The sequence below is a fragment of the Capricornis sumatraensis genome, chromosome 2 (assembly GCF_032405125.1).
Source record: "Capricornis sumatraensis isolate serow.1 chromosome 2, serow.2, whole genome shotgun sequence".
In the NCBI taxonomy this organism is placed as follows: domain Eukaryota; kingdom Metazoa; phylum Chordata; class Mammalia; order Artiodactyla; family Bovidae; genus Capricornis; species Capricornis sumatraensis.
The window spans coordinates 132865249-132883503 of record NC_091070.1 but is presented as its reverse complement, the minus strand read 5'-3'; the positions used below and the strand labels follow the sequence as shown (position 1 = coordinate 132883503).

At 38.1% G+C, this 18255-nt stretch overlaps 1 protein-coding gene across 2 annotated transcripts in view; it reads left to right on the top strand.

Annotated features, from left to right (window-relative positions):
- RAP1A (RAP1A, member of RAS oncogene family) overlaps nucleotides 1–18255 on the top strand; it is a 79412-nt gene that overhangs the window by 25500 nt on the left and 35657 nt on the right. Inside the window, exon 2 of one of the 2 annotated variants that reach the window (XM_068963777.1) lies at nucleotides 15942–16009. The exons of the other annotated variant lie outside the window; for it this stretch is intronic. The gene's annotated coding sequence lies outside the window, so the exon portion shown is untranslated. The remainder of the gene's footprint in view (nucleotides 1–15941; nucleotides 16010–18255) is intronic. 2 annotated transcript variants of the gene reach the window in all.

Below are 18255 nucleotides of genomic sequence, written 5' to 3'. Positions count from 1 at the left end.
ACATATGCATTTTGTCTCTCTGTGTGTATAAAAATTAAAAAATTATTTCAAGGAATTGGCTTATATGATTTTGGGGATAGGCAAGTCCAAAATCTATAGGCATACCAGCTGGAAACTTAGGCATAAATTCTTGGCAACAGAATTTCTTTAGTGAAACATCATTTTTGTCCCTTGAGGGCTTTCAGTTGATTAGGTGAGGCCTCCTCACATTATTAATAATCTCCTTTACGTGATGGTTAGCAACATTCACATAACACCTTCACAGCAACACCTAGATTAGTATTTATTTGAATAACTGATTGCTGTAGCCTAACTGGGCTTTCCTGGTGGCACTAGCGGTAAAGAACCCGCCTGCCAATGCGGAAGACACAAGAGACACAAGTTTGATCCCTGGGTCAAGAAGATTCCCCTGGAGGGGGAAATGACAGCCCACTCCAGTATTCTTGCCTGGGGAATCCCGTGGACAGAGGAGCCTGGTGGGCTACAGTCCATGGGGTCGCAAAGAGTCAGACATGACTGAAGTGACTTAGCGTGCACACACACACAACCTAACCAGATTGACACATACATCTAACCATCAGTTCAGTTCAGTCACTCAGTCATGTCTGACTCTCTGCGACCCCATGGACTGTAGCACTCCAGGCTTCCCTGTCCATCACCAACTCCTGGAGTCCACCCAAACTCATGTCCATCAAGTCAGTGATGACACCCAACCATCTCATCCTCTGTCGTCCCTTTCTCCCACCGTCAATCTTTCCCAGCATCAGGGTCTTTTCCAGTGAGTCAGTTCTTCACATCAGGTGGCCAAACTGTGGAGTTTCAGCTTCAGCATCAGTCCTTGAAATGAATATTCAGGATATTCAAGGCAAAGAATAACTCAGACAAAAATGGTGATAATGATAAAGAACAAACACTTCTAGAGCCCTTCCTCTATGGTAGGCATATTTATAAGTTTGCTTTAAAGATACTAACACATTTACTCAAAATAACCCTGTGATGTAGGTACTGTTTGCCCCATGATGATACTAAGGCACAGACAGGTCAAGACATTGCTGAGGTTACAGAGCAAGTGTCAGAGCTGGACTTCACAACGCAGGAAGTTAGGTTCAATGTCTGTGCTTAGCTACTATTAAGCTGCACTGATGATCACTCTTGGAGTCCAGGTTTAGGAGGGAAGGAAAGGAGATGACTGAGATGACGAAGGGATGACGGTATCAGAAGTATCAGTGAGGTGGAAAATCTGTGCTGTGGAGCTTTTTACAGAACACACCCACACACAGGTATGTTTATACCAGGCCAAGTATTGAAAAAAGATCCTAATTTAGATGGTCACCAGTAATTCTTAGTGTTGTTCAGTCGCTTAGTCGTATCCAACTCTGCAACCCCGTGGACTGCAGCACGCCAGGCTTCCCTGTCCTTCACCATCTCCTGGACTTTGTTCAAACTCATATCCATCGAGTCAGTGATGTCATCCAACCATCTCTTCCTCTGTTGTCCCCTTCTCCTTCTGCCTTCAATTTTCCCCAGCATCAGGGTCTTTTCTAATGAGTTGGCTTTTTGCGTCTTGTGGCCAGAGTATTGGAGCTGCAGCTTCAGCATCAGTCTTTCCAGTGAATATTTGAGTCATATCTGGACTGCACAATACTTTTTATTCCATTTTTGTGTGCTAATAGTAAGTGTCTCTGTTTCCTTTTTTATGCTCCACCACCCTAGTTTTGACAGAATCCTAGTTACTGACCAGATCCTTTCCTATTCTTCCTCTTTCCTCTCATAACGTAACATTAATTTGGCAGATTTTTTCATTTTTACCTGTTTGTATCCACTAGTATACTTCTGTCAATTTAGTAGGGGAGCTCTGCCAGTTAGAGCTGGAGATGTTTTTTTTTCTGATTTGGAAAGACAGCATGTGTCTGTCTGTCTTTTAAGTTCTCCATCTGATTTCCTTTTCTATTAATTTTTTCACTTGGCGCCCAATTTGTAAATAAATGTCAGCAAATGCAAACTAAGAGAATTAAAAAATGGTTGCATCCCTCAAAGTGGAGCACCTTCTCAACACAGAACCAGTTTGCTTTTCTGAAAAGTATTTGGCTTTTTCTAGCAATTTTTGTTATCTACAGTCTATATAATTGGTAAGCTGATCAAACCAACACTTTGAAAAATGGGATTATAGTATATTTTTGTTGTTAAATTTGGGTAACTGGTTTTATCTTCCTTTGTCTCTCAGTGTCTCATTTATAGTAGATAAACATAATAGATATTTGTGGCACTGGGGACCATTGTTTTATTGTTTTTGTGTTTTTTTTCTGTATTAATCTAGATAGCAAGGTATGGTTGATGTTTGCTCTGTTTGGTATGCCTTACAGATTGATTCAGGCTAATGTTTCAATTATTCGCTTCTAGCCAGTGAAAAGGTATTGTTAGAAACGGCTTGTATGGCAAAACCACTACAATATTGTAAAGTAATTAGCCTCCAATTAAAATAAATAAATTTATATTAAAAAAAGAAAGAAACAAGGCTTTAGATCTAAGATTGTAACTTCTAGAAAATTTAATTGTAGATGTTTAATTGTAGATGTAGTGTCTCTCTTTGAACCCTGCGCCCCAAGACTTTAATAATACTTAAGGTGGGCTTCCCTGGTGGCTCAGTGGAAAAGAATCTGCCTGCCAATGTAGGAGACCTTGGTTTGATCCCTGGGTTGGGAAGATCCCACAGAGAATGAAATGGCAAACCACTCCAGTATTCTTGCTTGGGAAATCCCATGGACATCACCCTATTTTGTTACATGGTCTTCTGGTCATTAACTACTTTTTTTTTTATCAGCTTTGTAGTACTCAGATATGGAGAGAAAAAGAATTGAAGCACACTTTTGGAAATTTTGCCTTTTTCTTAGATTTTGTTTTTGGTTAGCTTGCTAACCAAATGTTAGCTTTGGTTGCTAACCAAATGAAATGTGATAAACACAGTTTATCTGAATTCTAATCCCTGCTATGCAGATTACTGTGAGCTTTGGTAAGATATTTTTCTTAGCCTCACTTTTTAGCTGTAATCTGAATAATAATAGTACCCCTTCCTTATGTTCATAAAAATCAAATGGTATGGTCTGTATAAAGGTACTTAGTATAGAATATTAGATATTTATATTATTCCTTCTTTTCTGTTGATCAAAACTTTACTGCTGATTCTGGCTTTGTCTTTGAAGTTACTGTTTGGTTCCCATGAATTTTTAGCAGACAGTTTAGTGTTCAAAGGCATATTTAGTATATTATTCCTGTTAGCTAGAATAAAGTAAAGATGCCATAAAATGAATGTTGTCTTAGATTTCTAAAACCCGGGGAACTGGTCTGAATGTTTTTATGCACTTGGTTAACCTTTTTGAGACTCAGAATGTAACACCAGTTTGTTCTGATTTCCATTCCTCTTTTAGAAAGATTAAAAAAAAAAGAATCACCATAGAGTATGTTGATGTCATGCAGACCGTTAGGAAAAATACTTGTTATAACTCTAAAGACCCAGAGAACTCTTGTTTATACTTATTTTAATAGTGAAATCTTGGTTTTGGCTTAGAATTCTTCTAACAATATATGAATCATATTATTTGTAGCGCTTTTTATAAAATTTTATAAACTTTGTGTCATTTTATCTTCACAGTTTTGTGGGAAAGGTAGGACGGATGAAATCACTTCTGCTATTAAAGATGAGAAATCTGGACTTGGAAGAAGTTCAGTGACTTCCAGAGATAAATAACTAGCTGTCTGCTCCCTGATACATTAGTTTTCATTCTTTGTCCAGGAGTTTCTATGTAGAATTAATTCCTTCTTTATGATCAACCTATAATTTCCAGAATGTAAAACTCAAACTGTTGAAATTATTGGGTTTTCACATTTGCCAAAGTATATATATATACCTTTTGTTTTATGGCTAGTAAGTTAGAGGAACAAATAACAAGTTCTGCCATAGTATATTACTATAATTCTAATCTTATTTGTAGTTGTAGGATAACTAGTATGCTTTATTTATATTGTGTAAATACCTGTGGGAAGATATTTTTTTAATTGGGGATATTCTTTGTGCAAAGAGGTCAGTTCAAGTATTTTTAAAACCTCTGCTTTTGTACTTGTGGACTCTGCAGATCAGAGTCAGGTAGTCAGGTATGGATGTGAGAGCTGGACCATGGAGAAGGCTGAGTGCCGAAGAATCGATGCTGTTGAACTATGGTGTTGGAGAAGACTCTTGAGAGTCTCTTGGACAGTAAGGAGATCAACCAGTCAATCCTAAAGGAAATCCGTCCTCCAAATTCTTTGGAGGGACTGATGCTAAAGCTGAAGCTCCAATACTTTGGCCACCTGATGTGAAGAACTGACTCATTGGCAAAGACCCTGATGCTGGGAAAGATTGAGGGCAGGAGGAAAAGGGGACGACAGAAGATGAGATGGTTGGATGGCATCACCAACTTGATACACATGAGTTTGAGCAAGCTCCGAGAGTTAGTGGACAGGGAAGCCTGGCGCACTGCAGTCCATGGGGTCGCAAAGAGTCGGACACCACTGAGTGACTGAACTGTGCAGATCACTGTGAAGGAATATAAAATAGTCTGGTCTTTGCTTTCAACAAAATTGACATTGATAGGAAAGGCCAGGCTAATTATGAAACAGTCTGAGTAAAGGTTGCCAGACTATAGTCCGAGGCTCATTTTTGTATGGTCCTCAAGCTAAGCATGGCTTTTGCTTTTGTTGTTTGAAAAACAAACAAAAAAACCAAGGAGAATATGGAGCATAGACCATATGTAGCCCTCAAAGCATGAAACATTTACTGTCTGGCCCTTTATAGGAAAAGCTTGCTGACTATAAATTAGAGGAAATATATCACATAAAGAATAACCAGAGACGTTAGGAAATGCAAATCAAAACCACAATAAGATACCATTTCACACTCACTAGGATATCTGTAATCAAAAAAATGAGCAGTAACAACTGTTGACAAGGATGTGGTGAGAATATAAAATGATATAGCCACTGTGGGAAACACTTTGGCAGTTCCTCAATAAGTTAAACTTAGAGTTACCATATGATCCAGCAATTCTCTTCTAGGTATATACCCAAGAGAATTGTAAGCAGGTTCACATAAAAACTTGTACATTGTGTTCATGACATTATTGGTCATAATAGCCAAAAAGTGGAAGCAACTCACCATTGAATGTATAAACAAAATGTGGTGTAGCCATACAGTGGAAAATTCAGCCATAGAAAGAAATGGGGTACTGATGCATGCTACAACAGGGATGAACCATGAAAAACATTAAGAAGCCAGACACAAAAGGTCACATACTTCTGTTGTTTCATGACTCTAAGAATAGTCAACTCCATAGAGACAGAAAGTAGATTGATGGTTCCAGAAGCTAGGGGTAGGGGATGGGGTAGAAAGTAAATAATGGGCATGGGTTTTTTTTTTTTTAAGTGGTGAAAATGTTCTGAAATTAGATAGTGGTGAATCATTGTACAACCTTGTGAATGTAATTTAAACTGTTTTACGGTATGAGAGTTCCATCTCAACGATAGAAAAGATAACTGAAGACTCAAGTAGTTTTTGTAAAAGAAGTAATAAGAGGTTAGATAAAGAAGACTATAGGCATGAGTTACTGGATATAACTTTGAAGTTGGGACTTGAAATGCACCCCACAGGGCTTGGAGGATTTGGATAGAAAAAGGAAGTGGGTAGGTATGGTATAACACCACGAGGGATATAAGCTGTGTCTGTTACACAGAAGAGGAAGCAGTGGCAAGACTAAGGGAGAAAGACAAACTGAGTCTCTTGTTTTCATGGGGCTTCTAAACGTGCATATTTAACTGATTTGGGATCATGCTTTATGTTGTCATTTTCATGGAATAAATTGTATATTCTTCTAGTCTGAGACAGACTTTTTCCAGCCAGATAGCTGAAGCCTAAGGGCTATCTCAGTGGTACTTTTAACAGGTTACCATAAGGATTTTAATTCTCAGTGTATGTGGTAAAGAATTTCCCATCTTTTTTGTTTTATTAAGTCATACACTATTTTTGATTTCTTGCTGATATTCAGAATAAGAATCTTTAATAGTACTCTTCCTCATCTTTGCCACTTTATACAATAAAATTCTTTCATGTATATTGCTTCCTTTCATCCTTTCCCCACACCTATGAGATAAATGATATCATTCCCATTTTAAAGATGAAAGTGATCATAGAGTGATTAGGAGCCAGGATGAGGGCACTGGAGTCAGAAAGCCTAGATTCAAATCCTGGTTCTGCCATTTGCTGATTGTGTGTGAATTTTAATGAGTTATTTAACCTCTCTAGGTTTCATGCTTTCTCTTGTGTAAAGTGGTGATTATAATATCATAGAGTTGTATTTAAATAAGTTGACAAAAGTGAAATTCCTGGAGTCATGCTTGGCATATGGTAAGCCCTCAGAAATGCTGTTATTTATAGCTTAGGAGAGTTGAGTAAGGTTAAGAAGTCCAAAGTCTTTCAGCTGTTAAGTGGTAGAGCCAGCACCTAATTACAGGTGTTCTGAATCCAAGTCCTGTTGCCTTTACCAAATTTTATTATATACTTATTTATTTACTGCATATACATTTATAAACTTTCCTCTAAATAAGAGACCAGATAATACACCAGAAGCTTTCTGACTTCCTTACAGCAGAACTTTCACTCCTAAACCCCGTCTTTTGCTTTAATTCACCAATATGCACTCCTTAGTAGTTATAAACCAAATTGTGAAAGGGAAAAATGGCAAAGGAAAATGCAGATTTAACATGATTAACAAAAATTTACTTGAATATGATAAAATAAAAAGTTAAAAGTAAATAACACCTGCAGGGAAAACTTGCAGTAATCAAAAGAGTGACTGTCCCTAATCAATAAACATAACAGGAAAAATAACTGTTTTCGAAACAAATGAGAAAGAATAGGCAGTTCACAAAAGAAAAAAGATGTGACTTGATAAATATTTGGAAAGCATTTTAACCTCACTAGTTAATCGAAGAAATTTAAACTAAAAGCAGCATAATACATCTTTGATGATACAGCTGACAAATAAGAACATTTAAATTGTAATGAGCAAATTTAAGTTGAAACTTTTAGGGAAGATTATTAGGGGAAAATAGGACTTTTTTTTCTTTTTCTGGCCATGTGGAGGCCTAGGGGATCTCAGTTCCCTGACCAGGAATCAACACCATACCCCCTGCAGTGGAAGCTCAGATTCCAAACTGCTGGACCACCAGGGAATTCCCAAGACCCACGTATTCTTGATATGGGAATATAAGTTGATAAAACTATTAATCTCCATGAAGAACCTTCAGAAAGCTCCTAACCTTAAAACTAATAATGATCCATCTGAAAATGTTAACCCCAAGAAAAAATGGTAACTCTGGATAAAAATGTATGCACAGATTCATTGCAGTGTTATCTATTGTAACAGAATGTTTGGACATACAGAACAAAAATGATAGTTAAATTTTTGTACATTTATTGCAGTATTTATTTGATAAAAAGAGTTTTACTAAAAAAAATTTAATGACCTTGGAAAAATAAGATAGCATACTTTTGGGAGGTGGAGGGAAGCAAGATTGAGAATTGCAGCCCTGTACCCTCTAGTGTCAAGCACAAACCTGGTCTTGAGAATGGTTCATTCTGGACGAACATTACTAAGTAGTTCTTAAGTGTGTGACGTACTGAACTTCTACGTACTGTAAAAATAGAACAATAAAACCCCTTCTGAACCCAAATCCTCTTTCCGTCATCATAGTGGCCACCCCATTTCTCTATTCTTTAAGCAAACGCCTCAGAAAAAGTCATCTAATGTTTCCAGTTTGCCATCTCCCAGTCTTGAATCTAGTCCGGCCTTGGGCCCTAGGTTATTTCACTGAAATGGTTCATCAAGTCTCCAGTGACCTCCAGTGGTCAGTTCTCAGTCCTTGTCTTACTTGACTTGTCAACAGCATTTAACAGTTGATCAGTTCCTTTTCTTTCAAATAGTTTCTTCTCTTTGTTCCAAGAAACCACATGTTTGGCTTTCCCGTTACTTTAATGGTTGTTGCATCTGGTCTTTCTTTACTGGCACCTCTACCTTTGATTTATTTTAACTTAGTATGGTGAATAACATTATTTTTAAATTGTGATAGAATACACATAACGTAAAATTTACCACTGTAACCATTTTTAAGTGTATAGTTTAGTGGCACTAAGTTTATCTACATTTTTGTGAAATTATTCGTCCATCTCCAGAACTTATTTTCATCTTCCCAAACTGAAACTCCATATCTGTTATCTTCCTACCTCTGGCAACCACCATTCTACTTTTTGTCTTTGAATTTGATTATTAACTATTATATATACTTCATACATGTGGAGTCATACAGTATTTGTCCTTTTGTGACTGGCTTATTTCACTTACTGTAGCCTCAAAATTGATCCATGTTGTAGCAGGTATCACAGTTTCCTTTTAAAGCTGAATAATAGCCCATTGTATGTACATAGAATTGTTTGTTGTTGTTTAGTTGCTAAGCCGTGTTCGACTTTTGCGACTCCATGGACTGTAGCCCACTAGGCTCCTCTGTCCATGGAATTTCCCAAGCAAGAGTGGGTTGCTTGGGAGTGGGTTGCCATTTCTTTCTCCAGGGGAGGGGATCTTCCTGAACCAGGGATCCAACTGGGGTCTCCTGCATACGCAAGCAGATTCTTTACCTCTGAGCCACCAGGGAATCCCCATGAACATACTACATTTTGTTTATCCATTCATCTATTGATGGACACTTGGGTAGTTTGCACTTTTGTCCTGTTGTGAATAGTACTGCTGTAAACATGAGTATACTACAAATATGTGGTTGAATCCCTGCTTTCAGGTCTCTTAGGTATATACCCAGAAATGGAATTGCTAGATTATATGGTAATTGTATTTTTACTTTTTTTGAGGAATTGCCGTACCTTTTTCCACATTCCCACCAGCAGTGCACAAAGATTGTGGTTTCTCCACATCCTCACGAAGACTTGTTTTCTGGTTTCTTCATTTGTTTTGTTTTTGTAATAGCCATCCTAATGAATATAAAGCAGTATTTCATTATGGTTTTGATTTACCTTTCCATGAACTAAAGAGCGTCTTGATGAAAGTGAAAGAGGAGAGTGAAAAAGTTGACTTAAAACTCAACATTCAGAAAACAAAGATCATGGCATCTAGTCCCATCACTTCATGGCACATTGGTGGGGAAACAGTGACAGACTTTATTTTCTTGGGCTCCAAAATCACTGCAGATAGTGACTGCAGCCATGAAATGAAAAGATGCTAATTTTGGAAGAAAAGTTATGACCAACCTACACAGCTTATTAAAAAGCAGAGATATCACTTTGCCAACAGAGGTCAATCTAGTCAAAGCTATGGTTTTTCCATTAGTCATGTATGGATGTGAGAGTTGGACTATAAAGAAGGCTGAGCACTGAAGAATTGATGCTTTTGAACTGTGGTGTTGGAGAAGACTCTTGAGAGTCCTTTGGACTGCAAGGAGATTCACCTAGTCCATCCTAAAGGAGCTCAGTCCTGGGTGTTCATTGGAAGGACTGATGCTGAAGCTCCAATAGTTCGGCCACCTCATGTGAAGAGTTGACTCATTGGAAAAGACCTTGATGCTGGGAGGGATTGGGGGCAGGAGGAGAAGGGGATGACAGAGGAGGAGATGGCTGGATGGCATCACTGACTCAATGGACATGAGTTTGAGTAAAAACTGGGAGTTGGTGATGAACAGGGAGGCCTGGCGTGCTGCAGTCCATGGGGTCGCAGAGAGTCAGACATGACTGAGCAACTGAACTGAATTAGTGATGTTGAGTATCTTTACATGTATCTATTATCCATCCGTGTATCATCTTTGGAGGAGTGTCTATTCAAATCCTTTCCCCATTTTGTTTGGGCTTTTTTTGTTTTTGTTCAGTTTTAGCAGTTTTTATTCTGAATATTAACCCCTTATCAGATATATGATTTGCAAGTACTTTCTTCCATGTAGCCATTTTACAGTGTTGGTTGTGTCTCTTGTGCACAGAAGTTTTGAATTTTGATGTACTCCAATTCATCAGTTTTTGCTTTTGTTGCCTGTACTTTTAATGTCATATCCGAAAAATCATTGCCAAATCCAGTGTCATGAAACTTCCCCTTTATTTTCTTCTAAGAGTTTTATAGTTTAGCTTTTACCTCTAGGTCTTTGATCTGTTTTGAATTAATTTTCATATTTAGTGTAAGGCCAGAGTCCAGTTAACTATTTTGCATGTGAATATCTAGTTTTCCCAATACATATGTTGAAAAGACTGCCTTTTCCTCATTCAGTTCAGTTCAGTTCAGTTCAGTCGCTCAGTCGTGTCCGACTCTTTGTGACCCCATGAATCGCAGCACGCCAGGTCTCCCTGTCCATCACCATCTCCCGGAGTTCACTCAGACTCACGTCCATCGAGTCCGTGATGCCATCCAGCCATCTCATCCTCGGTCGTCCCCTTCTCCTCCTGCCCCCAATCCCTCCCAGCATCAGAGTCTTTTCCAATGATTCAACTCTTGTCATGAGGTGGCCAAAGTACTGGAGCTTCAGCTTTAGCATCATTCCTTCCAAAGAAATCCCAGGGTTGATCTCCTTTAGAATGGACTGGTTGGATCTCCTTGCAGTCCAGGGGCCTGTCAAGAGTCTTCTCCAACACCACAGTTCAAAAGCATCAGTTCTTCGGCGCTCAGCTTTCTTCACCGTCCAACTCTTGGATGGTATTAATACCTTTGTCAAAATTCATTTGATCATTTATATAAGGGTTTATTTCTGGGCTATAAAATTTGACATGTTATATTTATTTTCATTTGTATAGTGTTTTCATTCTGTTCTAATTTCCCTTTTGATTTCCTTGAATCAAGGATTATTTAGAGGTATGTTATAATTTTCAGATATTTGGGGGTTTTCTTGATGTCTTTCTATTATTGATTCCACTCTGGTCAGAAAAAATACTTTGTGTGATTTAAATTTCTTTTAATTTATTGAGACTTACTTATAGTTTAGATTATGGGGTCTGTCTTTCCCCCGCCCCCCTACTAGCACATGAGATCCTGGTTCCTCTGCCCAAGGATCAAACCCACGCTGACCCTCTGCGTTGCAAGTGCCGAGTCTTAACCACTAGATCACCAGGGAAGTCCCACATGGTCTATTTAAATGTTCTGTATGCCCTTATAAATAATATATGTTTTGTTGTTCATGAGGTGTTGTAATGTTATCAGTCAGGTCCAGCTGATGGGCAGTGTTGGTCAGCTCAGCCGTGTCCTGACTGTTTTCTGCTGCTGTATCTGCCAATTACTAATAAAGGGGTGTTAGCCTCTCCGGCTATAATGGTAGATTCATCTGTTTTCCTTGCTCTTTGGTCCGTTTTTGCTTCATGTATTTTGACACTGTTGTTGGGCATATACACATTCATTCATGAAAGCTGCTCAGTTGTGTCTGACTCTTTATGACCCTCATGGGCTATACAGTCCTTGTAATTCTCCAGGCTGGAATACTGGAGTGGGTAGCCTTTCCCTTCTCCAGGGGATCCTCCCAACCCAGGGATCAAACCCAGGTCTCCCACATTGCAGGCGGGTTCTTTACCAGCTGAGCCACAAGGGAAGCCCTTAAGGACTGTTATGTCTTCTTGTAGAAGTGACCCCTTTATCATTATGCATACTTAAATACATTATACATTCCTCTCTCTATCCCTGATAATTTTCCTTGCTCGTGAGTCAGCTTTCTCTGAACTTAATATGGCTATTCCAGCTTTCTTTTGATTAGTATTAGCATAGTATATCTTCCTCCACCCCTTTATTTTTAATCTCTGTCTTTACATTCAAAGTGGATTTCTTGATCTACTCTGACACCTCTTTCTTTTAATTGGTGTATTTAGACTTTTGATTTGACTAATGATTTTAATGTAGCTGGATTAATAGCTACCATAGGTATGACTGTTTTCTGTTCATTGCCCTTGTTTCTTTTTTTGTCTTCTACTCTTTCTCTGCTACCTTCTGGTTTTAATTGAGCATTTTTTATTTCTCTTCTTTTACCATATCAGTTACACATTTTTTTAGTGATTGCCCATGAATTTGAAATATACATTTATAACTAATCCAAGTCCAGTTTCATGTAACACTATACTACCTCACAGATAATACAGGAACTTTATAACAGAGTTATTTCCAGTTTCTAAAATCCCTTATAACATTGCTGTCATTCACTTATCCATCAGCGGCAATCATCTAATTCATTACTGCTGTTATTTCAAGTTGTTGTCTGTTAGATCACTTAAGAACAAGAAAAATAAAAGATTTTATTTTACCTTCATATATTCTTATTTGGTTTCAAGTTTCTGGCTTAAATTATTTCTCTTCAAGAACTTCTTTTCAAGAACTTTCAAGAACAGAGCAGATATATAAAACAACAGGTTCCCCTGAAATTTTGTTTGAGAAAGTCTATATTTCTGTGTCATTTGAAGGATAATTTTGCTGGATTTGCAGAATTGTAGCTTTGTGGGGATTTTCTCTTTCAATGCTTAAACATTTCACTTCATTCTTCTCTTATTTTTGTGTAATTTCTGAAGAGACATCTCATGTAATTCTCATCCTTGCTCCTCTAGAAGTTGTGTTTTTCCCCCTCTGGCTTCTTCAACATTTTCTTTGTCTTTGATTTTCTGCAGTTTGAATATATTCCTAGGTGTAGATTTTTTGGTGTTTATCCTGCTTGATGTTCTCTGTTTGGTGTCTGTCTTCTGTTAATTGTTTAGTAGCCTTTTTTCTCCTAACTCTTCACTCCTTTTAGGCCCTCTGTTCAAATGTATCTGGAAGATAACTAATTCTTACCACTTCCGCTGGTCCATGTTGCCATCTTCTGGGTTTCATTTGCCTTCAAATAGTTCTCCTTGCTTTTGCCCTTGATCTCCTCCTTCCTTTCACCACACAACAGAGTAGAGAAATCTGTCTAAAATTTCAGTGGGAACTTGTCATCCTTTGATCAGAACTGTCCTGTGACTTCCCTTGTCGTACGAGGTAAAAGCCACTGTCCTTACTATAGCCTGAAAGCCCATATTTAGCTGTTTCATCTCTTACCTTACCTCCTACGAATCCTCTCATCATTGCCCTCCAATTACGGTGCCCCCCTTTCCCTAGAAGTCACCAGGCATCTCAAGACTTCCCGTTTCCATTTCCTTCAGATGTCCGCATGACTGTTCTTCACCATTGCGTTTAGGTCTTTACTCGAATATCACTTTTTTCATATTACAAATCTTCATGCCCTGTGAACTCCCAGTACCCCCTTTCATGCTTTATTTTTCTCCAGAACAGTTTACCAGCTGACCAATGTCTGTCAGGAGAGAGCATGGCACAGTGGAGAAAAAGGTATAAAGCCAGTTAGGCTGGAGCGTGTAGAGCGAAGAGGGAGCACGTTGTGAGAACGCTAGTGTGGGAATTAGGGACCAAACTGCAGACTCTTGCAGGCCATGTCAACATATTTTGGCTTTATCCTTAAGGGTGGTGGCAGGTCACTAAAGTATCTTAACTGGAGGGATTTGGGAGAAGGGTCACTAACATGATGAAATATGTCTTTTTAATAAAGATCATTCTATCTTCACTGTGGGAGAAAGATTGGAGAGGGGAAAATTGGATGTGAAGGGATCACTATTGCAGTGATCTAGGTATAAACCTATGGTAGCTTAATCTATTAGGGTTTTCATGGCCATAAAAAAAAGAATGTTTGGAACTGATTCTTATCATGAATTCCATTTATAAACCTAAGTGGTTCAGCAATTCATAACTCTAAATTGCTAAATTAGGATCTCCCATTTATAGAATCCCCATTTGGTTCCACTACAAGAAAATGAAATCTCTCACCCAGTGTTACTCTTCAATATAAAAATCCTAGAAACTAAAAATCAATATTTATGTATTTTTTGTGTATTTCTTAGCATTAGTCACAAAACACAATATCCCCTGATTAAGTTTAGTTCTTATTGGTCCATTTTTAGACCTGATCAAATTGATTTGTCTCATGAAAGCAAGCTTTAAATAATTTCCTTATTATATTCTTCTGAACTCCTCTTATCTCAAATATAAAGAAATTGGTTAGGACTAAGACTGTACAGGAAATTTTGAAGACAAAGGTGTCTATGCCTATGTTATTTCTTGTCACAGAGCCAGTGCTCTGGCCACAGGAACCTTCAGAGTTTCTGCGAATCAGAAATTCATGACAACCTGGCCATGCTAAGATAGATTTGAAGTTCTTAAAGCAAACAGACTAGTACACTAGAATCCGAGCAGTGGTTTTCTAATGTGGCAGTGTTTTCATCAAACCAAAATGCTGATCTGTGTTTTTACTTTAGGAGGGGAAAGCATTTAACTTCTCCCATGTTTTAAATGCGTTATTTAACGCATTTAACCTACTTAAAATGCGTTATTTTGTTTAATTATCAGGAACCAGTATCTTAATCCAGCTATGCTTCCCTAATAAGGAAATGGTATATTAACAAATAACTTTCCCAGGCTCACACAGGGATCCAGATATGCCAAGGGTTTCTTTTGATCAGGGGTTCTTAGTTTGGGTTCCTTTGTCTCCACTTCTCTCTGTGTGCTAACAGTTTTCAGAGAACTGATGACCCTTCAATTCAGTAAAGTTCAGAATCAATAAATTTTATTACGCTGCCTCCTGATTTGGGGTTCCTAATCTGATAGTGCTGTGCACTCTTGTGTTACATTACCTTTCCACAATTCTTTTCCAAATACCAGTAACTCTAATTACAGTAGTAAAGCAGCAATAGTAGTAGTAGTTGTTGTTTTTTAGCCAGGCACTGTGCTAAGTGCTATATATGATTTATCTGACTTGGTGTTCACAACAGTGTTGCTGAACTGTGTCCCCTCACTTGAAGGCTAACTCTCTCTGTGTCTCAAATTCCAGCACCATTCTTTGTTTTCCTGACTGGACTCCCTGCTCCAATTTCTCAGTCCTTTGTTCCTACCTACACTCTTCTCAGAGAAGTTGGGAGCTTTTTTCTTTTATAATCTAGTTTTTCCGTCGAATTATCTGTTGAAAAACCTTAAGTGACTTTCTTCCTCTGATAGGGAAATTTCAGGTCTTTTATCTTACAGGGTCTTTGGTAGCTTGCTAGCCTAATCACTATTTAAATCACGTCTGTACTCATTCTTTCCCCCTAGCTTTCTCACAACTGTTCATTGTAAATGCTCAAACCACCTGGACTCATTTAAAATAATTTTTTTATTAGGCTTTTCATTATTTTGAATCAACACCTTTTTTACCATGAAATTCCATGTCTGTAGTGAATTCCTACCCCAACCCCTTCCTCTTTGTTGCCTTCAAGAAATGTATGTAAGGCATATAGTAAAAATCTTTCCTTGTCCTCTAATTGCTCAGTTTCTTTCCAGAGGTATTCCGTGTGTTTACAAGTTTCTATGCACATATAAGAGTAGAGGTGATTTAGCGTTTTGGAGTGTGAACTCGGGATCCAGGCTGCCAAAGTTTGAAGTGTGGATTCTCTTACTAAATGTGTGGTTTGGGCAAATTATAGTACCTACCTCATTAAGACTTTTGTGAGGATTTTTCATGGTAGTGCCTGGCATGTGGTAAGTTCTCAGTAAATATATGCTGTTAATATTGTTTTGTTGTTGTTATGTGACAAAGCAGAATACATTGAAAAGAGAATGGCATTTACTATCAGAATAGGTTTGAATAGAGCTTCCTAGTTACTTTGCACGTAAGTCGTTAACTCAAGTTAAACCTTAGATGGTTTCCTTATCTTTATAGCGGGGGAAATCATATACAGTTTTGATATGGTAAACTAAAACATATAAAGGAAAGAGCTTTGTACATGATAAAATGCTCTATAGAGATTATTGGTCACATCATTTTACTTTGCCTTCTAGGAAAGATCACACCATTTCCGTTGGTTATAAGAAGTGAAGTCTCTAAAGATTTCAGAAATTTGTGACAGGTATGCTGTTTTGCTCTAGAAATTATTTTAAATTCATGTGCATGCATGCTAAGTCACTTTAGTAATGTCCAATTCTTTGCAGCCCTGTGGACTGTAGCTCACCAGGCTCCTCTGTCCATGGGATTCTCCAGACAAGATACTGGAGTGGGTTGCCATGCCCTGCTCCAGGGGATCTTCCTGACCCATGAATCAAACCCAGGTTTCTTATGTCTCCTGCACTGACAGGCAGATTCTTTACCACTAGCACCACCTGGGAAGCCTCTTTAAATTCATGCTTTTTAAAAAAAATTTTGCCATGACTTGCTTTAGTGTTAGTCTTAAATTTTCAGATTATGGTTATGTAATTTATATGGCAATACCCTTAAGGGAATAACATTAGGGTAAATATCTCTATTTATGGAAATGTCAAGATTCTGACATCAGGATTCTATAATTGATACACTTAGCATAGATTCAGTTCAGTTCAGTCGTTCAGTCATGTCCGACTCTTTGCGACCCCATGAATCGCAGCACACCAGGCCTCCCTGTCCATCACCAACTCCCGGAGTTCACTCAGACTCACGTCCATCGAGTCCGTGATGCCATCCAGCCATCTCATCCTCTGTCATCCTCTTCTCCTCCTGCCCCCAATCCCTCCCAGCATCCAAGTCTTTTCCAATGAGTCAACTCCTCGCATGAGGTGGCCAGAGTACTGGAGTTTCAGCTTTAGCATCATTCCTTCCAAAGAAATCCCAAATAGCATAGATTAGTAAAGTTAATTTAGTAAGACTTAACTTTTAAGGAAGAAACTTTTGGGGGCAACATAGAAAGTATTAGTCACTGCCTATAAAATTTTCTTCATGGTTTACAAATGTTTTATTTGTCTGTAATGATAACAGTTGCTGAAGAATATTCATCTAAGTAGATTATACTACATATAAAAAGCAGTCCACTCTGATGTACTTTATGATGATTTACTCTGTTGTTAAAAGAAGATAGGCATTCACTCTTTTTTTTTAGGGAATATTTTTGGATAGAGTGATAGTCTCCCATATTCTATTTAATAGTGTCATTCCCAGATTCTTAGTAGTCAGTGTTCTAGTCAGAGTTTAGTAAATAGAGCAGGATTCTAGTCAGGCAGTATGGATCCTAAGTTCAGACTTCTGAACATTTCACCATAATGCTGTGAGAAGGAGAATGACTATGAATTACCAATGGCCTTGACAAAAAAATGAATAAAAGAACTTTTGGAAATGAAAAATACAAATACAAATTTTAAATTCAATAGATAAGGTTTAACAATAGATTAGGGAATGTGTGAGCTGGAAGATGACCTGAAAAATAAACAAAATGCAGAGACTCAGATGGACTATATGTAAGAGAAGAAAAGAGAATTTGAAAATTGGGGCAGAGATTGCTAAATTCCCTTGATTTCTTTTTCCATCTGAGTAATCACTATTAGTCGGAAGCTTTGCTCTCCAGCTATAGCTTCCATCTCAATGTCTTTCTGGTAGGAGACTCCCAGGGACGGGGGAGCCTGGTGGGCTGCTGTCTCTGGGGTCGCACAGGGTCGGGCACGACTGAAGCGACGCAGCAGCAGCGGCTGATAGTGAGGCTTGACTGTGTGTCGGGTTCAGCAGTTTGGATGCAAGTGGAAGTTATTTGTGCATAGGTTTTAGCTTTATGGTTTATGCCTACAAGAAGAAAGATATGCCATCTCCTTCCTTCTTCCTTCCCATAGACTGGAATGTGGGCATGGTGGGGGATTATTTTTAGCTGTGTGGCACAGGGCAATACTCTAAGGATGACAGAGCAACAAGATACAAGAGCTTAGCTGAGCTGCCAAACCAGTCCTGAACTATCCCTTTCTACTGTCGTGTGAGAGAGGAAAAAACCTTGAATTTTGTTTAAGCCATAGTAGAATCTCTTACTGTATCAGCCCAGTCTCGTATTAACCTTAACCAATACAAGAAAAGCATAAGAAGATCTAACAGTTATCAAAGCAGAATACAGATGTGAAGAAAAGTCAAGTAGAAATAATATTTGAAGAGTTTATAATTGAGAATTTCTAAAATTGCAAAAAGGCATAAATTCAAGAACTGTATCCTAAACAGGAGAGGAAAAAACAATACCTAAACATGTCATGGTTAAATTTGCACATAATGAGGAATCTTAAAAATAGTCTGAAGAAGACAGATTACCTTCAAAAGATCTACTATTAGACTAATTTATTAAAAGGAAAAATTGAAACTGAAACCAAAAGAAAA